Source organism: Haliaeetus albicilla, chromosome 27, assembly GCF_947461875.1.
Source record: "Haliaeetus albicilla chromosome 27, bHalAlb1.1, whole genome shotgun sequence".
Taxonomy (NCBI): domain Eukaryota; kingdom Metazoa; phylum Chordata; class Aves; order Accipitriformes; family Accipitridae; genus Haliaeetus; species Haliaeetus albicilla.
The window spans coordinates 18,798,307-18,808,473 of record NC_091509.1 but is presented as its reverse complement, the minus strand read 5'-3'; positions in this window follow the sequence as shown (position 1 = coordinate 18,808,473).

Below are 10,167 nucleotides of genomic sequence, written 5' to 3'. Positions count from 1 at the left end.
AGATGAGGATCTGATCAAAAAAAGGTCAGCTCAGTGTTTTCTTTGGAATTGTGAAATCTTGCAACATATTCTCCTTACTGCCAACTCTGTCACCTCTTTGAGACACCACACAAGTTGATGAAACACGGCTCTTTCCCATTCCTGCTAGGTGTGTAGACACTTCCCGTTCAAAACAGATGTGTTTACTCCAGTCATTTAGTTAATCTTTGAGTGCTTCTGTAATGATTACACATCAGTATCAATAGCCTCCAATAACTGTCTTCAGAGAGCAGCCTGCAGCTAAATGTACCAGTGTTACCTATTTTCTCTTAGTGATCAAAGAAGGAAAACACATCATATTTAGCTATTTCACACCTCCATAGTTAGACCAGTTTTCCCTGTGGGTAAGTGTGACACTGAGACCAGGAAGGCTACAGCCATGTAAGGTACATGACGATTTCGATAACAATTTCTGCCCACACTGCACTTAAGTGTTTTTGACAGGCAGGGAAGGGGTTTTGGGTGGATGCTGGGACCCAGCAGAAGACAGGAGCTTCGATCCCGGTCTTTCTGCTAGGGACTGCTCAGGATGAAGTGATGTGTCACCCCCTGTTTCAGGAAACCTGGGGTCAGCCAAACTGGTGAAAATTCATCCCAATATCCCCACACAGCTGCCCTGGCTGGAAATGGGAACACAGGTAGAGCAGCTAGCATGCCTTCTGCATCCCCGCGTCCCCGCGGGCACCTCAATATCATTCTGCCACTTTCTCACTGAAAAACAAGATAAATCAGACTCCGGATGAGCCGAGTCAGGCTGTATGAAATAGCTTCTGGTTTTAAGCATGAAGAAGGCATACGTCCTGGGTACGTTGAAAAAAAGCCATGCAAAATATAGTGAGATTATCCTAACTCAAGGGATCAGGCAGAGGAGGGAGGGAGTTCTGTCTGAAAAGCAGGTGTGATTTGTTCTGAGAATATTAAATTCAGCATTTCCATAGATTCAGCATATTAAAATAGTTCAAACTACACAGTATCAAATCCACAAATCTGCCTGACTTCCACTAGATAGAAATTAGCTGCTTTCTATTGGCTGTACTTGATAATTTATGGGAACAAAGAACATCAGAAATCAAGGATTTGGGAGATGAGAATATTACAAGCTTTACTCTTACGGATCAGAAAAGCCTAATTTTAATAAAAAGCCAGCAAATATCATATGTTGCCATCTGGAAATTGGAGCTGAACAAAACTCATGATTTTAACATATTTTCCATAGTCTTGCTCAGAGGTAAAAAGGAAAGGATGGAGGGCAGAGTTGGAAGCTTCTGTGTTTCTCTCAAAGGCTTATGCTGTGTTATTACTTTTCCACATAGTTAACATCCTGTACACAGACAGCAAATGATTTTTCGCAAACTGCTGCATGGATCAGATTGCTACCTTAGAGAGGACATCATGTATCTTTACCCCAAGAGAGGTCTTAGTCAACTGGAAATAAACAGTTCAGTTCAGCCTCGTGTACTGATAATGTATTTCCTTTCATGTCTCTGTTTGAAAAATTCATAATTATTGCTCTAAACCCTTAGTACTTCAATACTAGTGGTCCTCTGGAGTTTGAAAAACAATCTGCAATTACTTTGATGCATGCTGTGTAGTCCCCATTGATCCCATTTAAGCTTTTAATCTCATGAATTCACAAACTTAATTCTTAAAACAAACCAAACAAACCGCAGCAAAAGATGCCCTTTAATAACAAGAGTGGTGATGACCATCACTGTCTTTGGGGATTTGTTATAATGCAGGTTCTTCTTTCTCAAGAGCTGATGTTAGATTTCATTAAGAAATGGGGGGAAAAGACAGTCACAGTATTTGTTAATCTGCATACGCCTAGGGTAAAATATTAGTTAATCTGCATACGCCTAGGGTAAAATATTTGTTAATCTGCCTACCCCTAGGGTAAAATATTTGTTAATCTGCATACGCCTAGGGAAAAACCTACTTCAGTGTTGATAAAAAGGATCACGCAGACATTGCAGGGCATGGAATTTGTCTCTGAAATCAGGTATGAGAGGTCTTCTTTAGTAAAGCACTCCTGGCCCTAAGATCTAAACCCCAAACATCCTAAAATCAAGAAGAAAACTCCCTCAGCCTCAACAAGGCTGGGCTTGGGCCTCCAGTCTCCCCATGTGGTGCAGAGCAGCAGGCTGAAATGCTCCCTCTCTATAACCCTGAACTCCACTAAACGCTGTTTTAGGGAGAAAATTAGCTCACCAACGTTTGACAGTATTGGTGTGCATCCTGCCCGAAGGACCCTGATTAGCTAAGCTCTCCTTCCTCTCCCAAATCCTGATTATGTTGACGTATATGACTTACTCGCTTTGAACTCCATTAGAAACGAAGCTTTTGGCAAGTAGCACTTATCACAGCGGAGCAGAACCCAGCATTAAACAAAGACGCTTAAACAGGTCCCTTCCCAACAACATGATAGGGAGGAATGGAAGCGATCCTTTAATATGAAACAACCTGGCTTCCATTCAGAACTGTATTTGCCGTGACTGATTAGAGAATACCTTGGATATATACCTCCCCTACAAATACCAGCACATGCACAGCACTGGGTAAGCCCACTGACGGGGGAACCATACAGCCTGAGACAGTCTAACCCGGGCTTCTTTGTTTTGCCAATGCTATTTAGGAACCCCATCAGACATTAGGAACCGTGTTTTGCAGAACACGGTTGAAGGTAGTGCCCGAGGGCTGTGCTGAATGCTAATCGCCAGCAGGAATAAATAGAAATACAAAGGACTGAAGAAGCGAGGGATGCAAGCTCCAGTGAGCCACATGGAAGTTGGTGCATCAGGAGGGGAAGGAGCAGCGTTCCCTGTCACACCTGGACCCTCAAACAGATTTGATTAGTCTATCCTGACACACAGACGTATATCTGTATCTACCTAGAGCTATATCTTCAGTCTCACTGGAACGAATGTGTGTGGAAACCAAGCGAGGCATCTGCCCAGAGCAACTGTTCCCCAAAACATGAAGAGAATCATAGAAGGATAGAACCATTTAGGTTGGAAAAGACCTTTAAGATAAGTGCCTTGTCTATGCGCTTTTTGAACACCTCCAGGGATGGTGACTCAACCACTTCCCTGGGCAGCCTGTTCCAATGCCTGACAACCCTTTCAGTAAAGACATTTTTCCTAATATCCAATCTAAAGACAAGCTAGGTTGGGATAAAGGTGCAGGCTGGGATGAAGGTGCAGGCTGGACCTGTCTGTAAGCCTTTCTCGGTCAATGATCCAGGTGGGAACGGATGACAAAAGAGCAAATAGCCCACTGACCTACATAATCCTCCCTAAATCTATCTGTCTCTACCCCAGTGCTACCAGTTCTCATTAACTCCCTCCAGGCTCCCAGGCTGCTGGGGGCACTTTTGCCTTTCCCAGGGACGCAAGCTGATGGGGTTTGCAGGTGTGGGTAAGGCAGAAATGCTAGCACCCGATCCAAGCTATGTAGTCTTTTATTTTGACTTCTGCAGCAGTCATTAGAGTCTCACACATGGAAAAATGCATGTGCTATGTATTTTAGTTAACAGTCTTTTATCAAGCCTGGTGTCCTTGGGCTAGTTTCTGCTACTGGTAAATATAAATGGAGAAATGAATTCCCCAGGACAGCGTTACAGCAGGATCACCTGAGCTGCGGGACTCCTTGAAGCTAGTGTTTGAAACATATATATTGTGCAGGGGAATGACTGTGTTTCTGCTTTTCTGAGCACCTACCTCCTCTGTATGGTGTTCTTGTGTATCGGTTATTGCATGGCGATTGCCTGCAGTCTGGGGTGAAACTGGGGCACCTTCTCATGTTATTAGCTGAGAAAAAAATAATGCCAAAGACTAGAGGTGGCACAAAACCGCTTCTGTTTCGATTGCACCAAGGAGCAAGCACACTCTGTGACAGCTTGTACTGAGCAAAATTATCAAATGCAAGCGGCTAAAATGGAAATTCTTGCTGGAGCAAGATCCAAAGGTAACTGGCAACACAAGCAATGCAAAGGGAGTGTGGGGGAGAGCAAGGAGTTAAGCTTGCCTGGCTGGACAGAAGGCTGTGAAAATAGGCACCAACCTGGCTGGGAAGGGGCGATCAGCACGGAAGATGCAGCGGCCTCTCTTTCCCACTGGAAGCTCTGCAATGGCTGAGACATCAAAAACCCCAACACAATATAAACCTGAACAATAGGGGTCTGACAGCTGCAGAGTGTTTGAACAACGTGTCAGATGGGAAAGTTTGCGAAAGCTTCGATATCCCACCAGAGCATGGGAGTTGCAGCTTTTCCTGGTTTCTCTGACTGTATTTTCCCTAGAGAGCGGAGTTACCGTCGGCGTGTGGGGTGAGCGCGGGTCCTGTCTGCGGAGGGGAAGGCAGAGGGAATGACCCCGGCGATGTAGGGACAGCGGCTGCTGAAACCAGAGATCGTGCCCCGGGTCCTCCCCTGTCCCACCGCCTCCTCCTGGGGACCCGACGCACACCCACAGCCACCGAGCTCTGGATTTGCTCCCTCAGTACGTCTCGTCTTGCAGTGGTGCGTTTATTGCTTCCTTCGAAGACCTCGTTTTCTTACGGCGTCCTCACAAACGTGTGCGCCAGGTCAAGGTGTCGGCGTCTCACTCCAAGCAGCTGCCCTGCTAGTACCTGATGCTGGAAAATAATAATGATTAATGAATCTTAATCTTTCTGTCACAATTCCCTTTCATTAATATTTATATCTGGCAGATGTACCCCCAAGGGGGAACTTGAATTGCTAAGTATTAGTCTGTTATGTACAGCTGGTATTTTCTGCAGCAACTTTGAGGACATTCTTCTAAACAGCGTATTATGTGTGATTTTATTTTCAACTCATTGTTAATGCTGTCACGTGTCAGCCTAGAGAAGAATGTTTATTTTAGGCCCCCTCATCTCATGAAGTAAAAAACCCCCTTAAATACCAACATTTTCAGGAAAAAGGATCTGATGTAAAAGAACGATTACACGCTTACACAACTGGCATTATCTCAGAGGTCAAGCTCAGCTATGGATACACCACTGAGCCTCCTAATTACAACAGGGTGTAATTTAAGGCATCTTTAGCAGCCAGTGATTTTAAATGTGTGCCGTTTTCCAGTTAGATGTGTGTGTTCAGCTGCTAAAAAAAAGTCTTGTGCAGCACTTTTGGAAGAATAAACATTCAATTAAATGATCTAGTTGAGTCCTTATAATTGGGCTGAAGTCTCTTTATAACTAATTCATAATACAGCGTCATTAGACAAATGATTAATTGGTAATTACTCTATGAAAACAAATTAATCACTGTGCTTCCCAAACCACAATCCTCTATCTACACCATTGAAAACCATTTGGCTCTTGTCTATGATAGTCTTGATTTATTTCTAGTTATTCATCTCAGTCCTGGCTATTGAATTTGGAGGGATCTCCTCCCAGCTCTCAGCAATGCATTGTGAGCTGCAGCAATAGGCAGCATGAAAAACATTTTCCATTTTTTTACTATTTTATTACCCTCCCCGGACAGGCCTGGACCCTGGATGGATGGATAAGATTTCTTTGATTGTGCTCTCACTTGAAAGTAGGAACATGAATCTTGCAATTACGTTCATGCAAAGACTAAGAAAATCAGCAGATGAGGATGTAAAATATGGTCAGCCTTTGTGCCCAAAACATTCCTCAGCCTGCAAAGGCTTCAATCTTAGAGTCAGACTTTCCAAAAGAAGTTGTTAAACCATGTGGGCACAGAGAAAGCATGAACAGGTTGTATGAAAAAAAATAATATAGCTGCATGCACAGTTGTGAGTTTTCTTCGGGAACTGATGGAAATGCTCCAGCACCTGTGAAAATGTGGCTAACCACATCCAGCCCAGGGAAAGGGTGAGAAGGACACGTGAGTTCACCCACCACCAGCGTCTGCAGCAGTCAGGAACAAGTCTGCTGTGGACAGCAATGGACACAGAAGGAGCTTCACAGTCAGAACAGCCTCAAAACTGAAGATTACAAATGGAAAAATACATCTTCAAATGGCCGTTAAACACCTTTATCTCTGCTTGTTCCCAGAAAGGGAAGGAAAATCAGAAACGCTGTAAGAGAAAACAGGTTGGCAGAAAGGGGAGGTGAGCTCTCGGGAAGAGTGCTGGTCATCTGGAGAAGAAAGGGGCCATGGCGCATCAGCAGGTAGCGCAAAAATCCTGAAGCCTGCCAAAATTGAGGGTTAGTCTGAATTTCCCGAGAAAAGATTGCAAAGGGCATGCTTAAGCAACCACGGCAGGCAGACGGAGTATAAAATCACCCATGGGAGGTGGTTGGCTCAGGGGGATTTTAGGACTCGAGTCCAATGGAGATGCATCCCGCCGGTCCCACGCTGAGTTTGTGGGCCCTGAAAAGCACCACGCTGACTTCAGATACACGTCTGAGATTAACGACAAAGCACAGCTGGCAAATCACTGCTGTCTGATGGGGAATTTGCCAAATGGTCCCCAATTTACCAAAATCAGATCTACCTGAAGCCCCTTGACAATGAGTCAGATTTCTAGCATCAATTTGTTCCAGCTTTTGAGAAAACATCAAGCAAAGCCGATTGCTGTAGCAGCCAGAAATTGGGTACAAAGCCCCTCTCTCTGGGTGGTGACACTACAATAGCACTTCACCAGGTAATTTTTACTAAAAAGGAAGCTGACATCGGTAGGTGACAGAAGACATCGGCTTCTTCATGCTCTAGGTATGATTCATAGCAGCTTTAGTATTTTAACAGAGTAAGTAGCTTCAGTGATGTGCTAGAAATAAGGGTCGAGCCTGTTTTTCAGCTTGGATACCCCAGGGACCCTGTGCTGATCGCCAGATTGCTTCCTGGATGAAAGCGTGACTCGGCCATCAAACATTTTTTCACCCTTTGTATTCAGCTTTATGTACCCAAAGCTGCTCCTAATGGGGTGCAGATGTTTCTCAAACTGAGTTATCACAGAAAATGGACAGGAGAAGGAACTACTGAAAACTCTGGAGGAGCCTAAGGGAAATCACGGCACTCTTGAATCACAAGCAAGGAAATAGTTGGGTAGAAAAACACAAATGGCTTTTTTTTTTTTCAGCAATCACTGCTGCTGTCTCATGGGGGAAGGAAGGGACAGAGACCAGGATGATGCTTCTTATGGACCATCAAAGAACTCTGAAGTTTAATAAAACATAAAAACACATATAAGGAAAAGGAAAGGAGACAACACAGGTGAGGAGCCCGGCTGCAGGTGAGCTGGCAGGAGCAGCAGCAGCTCAGGTGGCTCAATCCTGGCCCCAGCATGTGTGTGTGCTAACAGCACTAACGCTGCTAATTGCACTAATTGCACTAACTGTACAACTTCAGGGCTCGCAGCAAGCAGCCGCAGCACTACCTGCTGCAGGTATTTCCCTCCAGGCTCCCCAGGACCTTCGCTGCCGGAGCAGCTCTGCTGATGGAGCTGCGATACCTGAGGAGTGACGGGGACGAAGTCAAAGCACGTCCAGACACGGTGCCTACAGGTGCAGCTTTGAGATTTGGGTCACACAGACTGAAGAAAACATCGTGCAGCAGCAAGCAGCTATAGGGTAATAAAACAAGCTGAAAGTTTCTGTTTGCCTTCATGCACAGCAGTTCTGGGCTAGTTTTTTTATATGATTTTTCACTGTTTTTTCACTGAGCAGCAGCAGTGGATGGATTGGGATGATCTTGGGATAATTTGGGAACTGCTTTTCTGATGTTTGCTGTAAGTCCCTCACTGTGAGCATTTTTCTCCCTCTTGTTTTCTCTGCCTGTTCACAACCAAAATGCCTGTGGTTTGAGACGTAGGGCTGAGCGGGCTGGGTACCACATGCCCTGTCTGAGGGGTGCTGAGGCTGGAAACAGGAGCTTTCTGCCTCCTCCTCACACAGCCCCAGCCTGCCCCTGGGAGGATCCTCACTCTCCAGCGTCTATTGCTCCCCCCATCCTCACGCAGCAGCAGTAACAAAAATTCAATCAGCTTTGGACTGACTCCTCTGACATTACTCTTCCTGATAGGGATAGGCAGAAAGCCAGAGAAATGACGCTGAAACTATTATTTAGGGAAAAAAACCCCAACTAAAACCAAACCCCAAAACAAAGCAGAAAACCTGGGAAGCTAACAATATTCCATATGTAAAAATGTCACAGTCCCAACTCGAAAGGGCACTCACCACCCTTGGCCCGTTCACGCCAGTCTGTCAGCTGCATCTGCTAGCTGGCACCTGTGTGTACTCACTGAACGGAAAATAATTGCATAGGTGGTGAGCCAAATGCTGAAAAATCACGGTCCTGAAGGTGGTGTGCGTCAGAGCGGACGCATGGGAGAGCTGTAGCCGCCTTCACTAGAGCGGCAGGATTAGAGGAAACTCAAGAGCAACCAGGAGCAAAACCATGGCAGGATTTTTAAGGGAAAAAACCCAGCTTTTTAAACCATCGCAGAGTTGATGATGAGCAAGGCATATGCATTTAATGCTGAAATGAAATGGATTTAAAAGCCATCATGAAAAAATGATCTCAGCTGCTGAGTCCTGTGAAAGCTCCTCCAGGATGTCCAGCGGCTGGAAGGGGCTCACGGCCCCCACCATCACCTGCCACCCACATCTGTGTCCTCATCCCTGCCCCGTCCTGGCGGCCCCTGCAAGCTCCGCAGTGAAACCTGCAGCATGCTCTCAGCCCGGCGGCGGTCTCCTCCAAATTAGGGAAAATCAAAGGAAAGGGCGGAAGGCAGTGTTTAGTGGTGGGAGCACAGCCTGGTTTTATCATTACTTAGGGCAAGAAGATGCCTTTGAAAACAGAAAATGAAGGTTTGAATCATACCAAAGGAGTGAAATAATTTTTACTGCCTCCCGAGAGGTGATGCTGTGGGAAAGCTCCAGCTCTGATGCAGCCCAACTGTGCCCAGCCCATTCCCCATGAACAAATGGGGCATTTTCAGACTGGTAAAATAAATAACAACTGGTGTTGTCATTGATAATGAAATTCAAATGTTGGGAAGGGACAAGGATCCTTAGGACGGTGATAAAGGACTATTTTTATACTGCAGCAGTGCAGGGAGGCCAAGCCATGGTTTCCTCATTATCAGATTAAAAGGCAATAAGGATATACATCCTCCCCCACCAGCAAAGAAAATACAACTTGTGCAAAGCTCATTGATCCTTTCTGCTCTGCTCCAAGCAATTAGCCTGGTCTCACCGAACCCCCTTCACCAGCTTTGTCCCCCTCAAACACACCGGTCTGGGGACACCCAGGGCATGCCAAGACCCAGCAGGGAGCTGCAAGATCCTGCGACCCTCAATATCAAAACAGAGGACAATGTTTTTTCCAAGATACAAACTCAAGGCAGCTCGATGGGATGTGCCAACAGGACCCAGCCTTTCTCGGTCATATTCAATTAAATTCTTCAGGTGGGCTTGTAGCAGACAGGTCTGTGCAGAGCCTGAATTGATATCCTAACAGTAAAATTCTTTAATATCTCCCCCTGAATGCACACACCGCCTGCAGCAGCCCGCAGGGTCTGTCCTGCTCGGTGGAGTCCCCGTTTCTGTGCTGGTGTATGCAGGTTAACAGCACCCTCTGCAGCCACCCCGGCAGCGAAAGCTGGGGAAAACCAGCCTCGGAGAAGTATTTTAATCCATCTTGCCATATAAATGGAGATGTTATTTTGGCTTAGTCCTGGTTTCGGCTGGGATAGAGTTCATTTTCTTTCTAGTAGCTGGTATAGTGTTATGTCTCGGGTTCAGTATGAGAAGAATGTTGATAACACACTGATGGTTTCGGTTGTTGCTCAGCAGTGTTTATACTGAGTCAAGGATTTTTCAGCTTCTCAAGCCCAGCCAGCGAGAAGGCTGGAGGGGCACAAGGAATTGGGAGGGGACACAGCCAGGACAGCGGACCCAAACTGGCCAAAGGGGTATTCCATACCATGGGATGTTACACCCAGTATATAAACTGGGCGGAGTGGGGCTGGGGGTGATTGCTGCTCGGGAACTAACTGGATATCAGTCAGCGAGTGGTGAGCAATTGCATTGTACATCACTTGTTTTGTATATTCCAATCCTTTTATTATTATTGTCATTTTATTATTCTTATTACTATCATTATCAGTTTCTTCCCTTCTGTTCTATTTGACTGTTCTTATC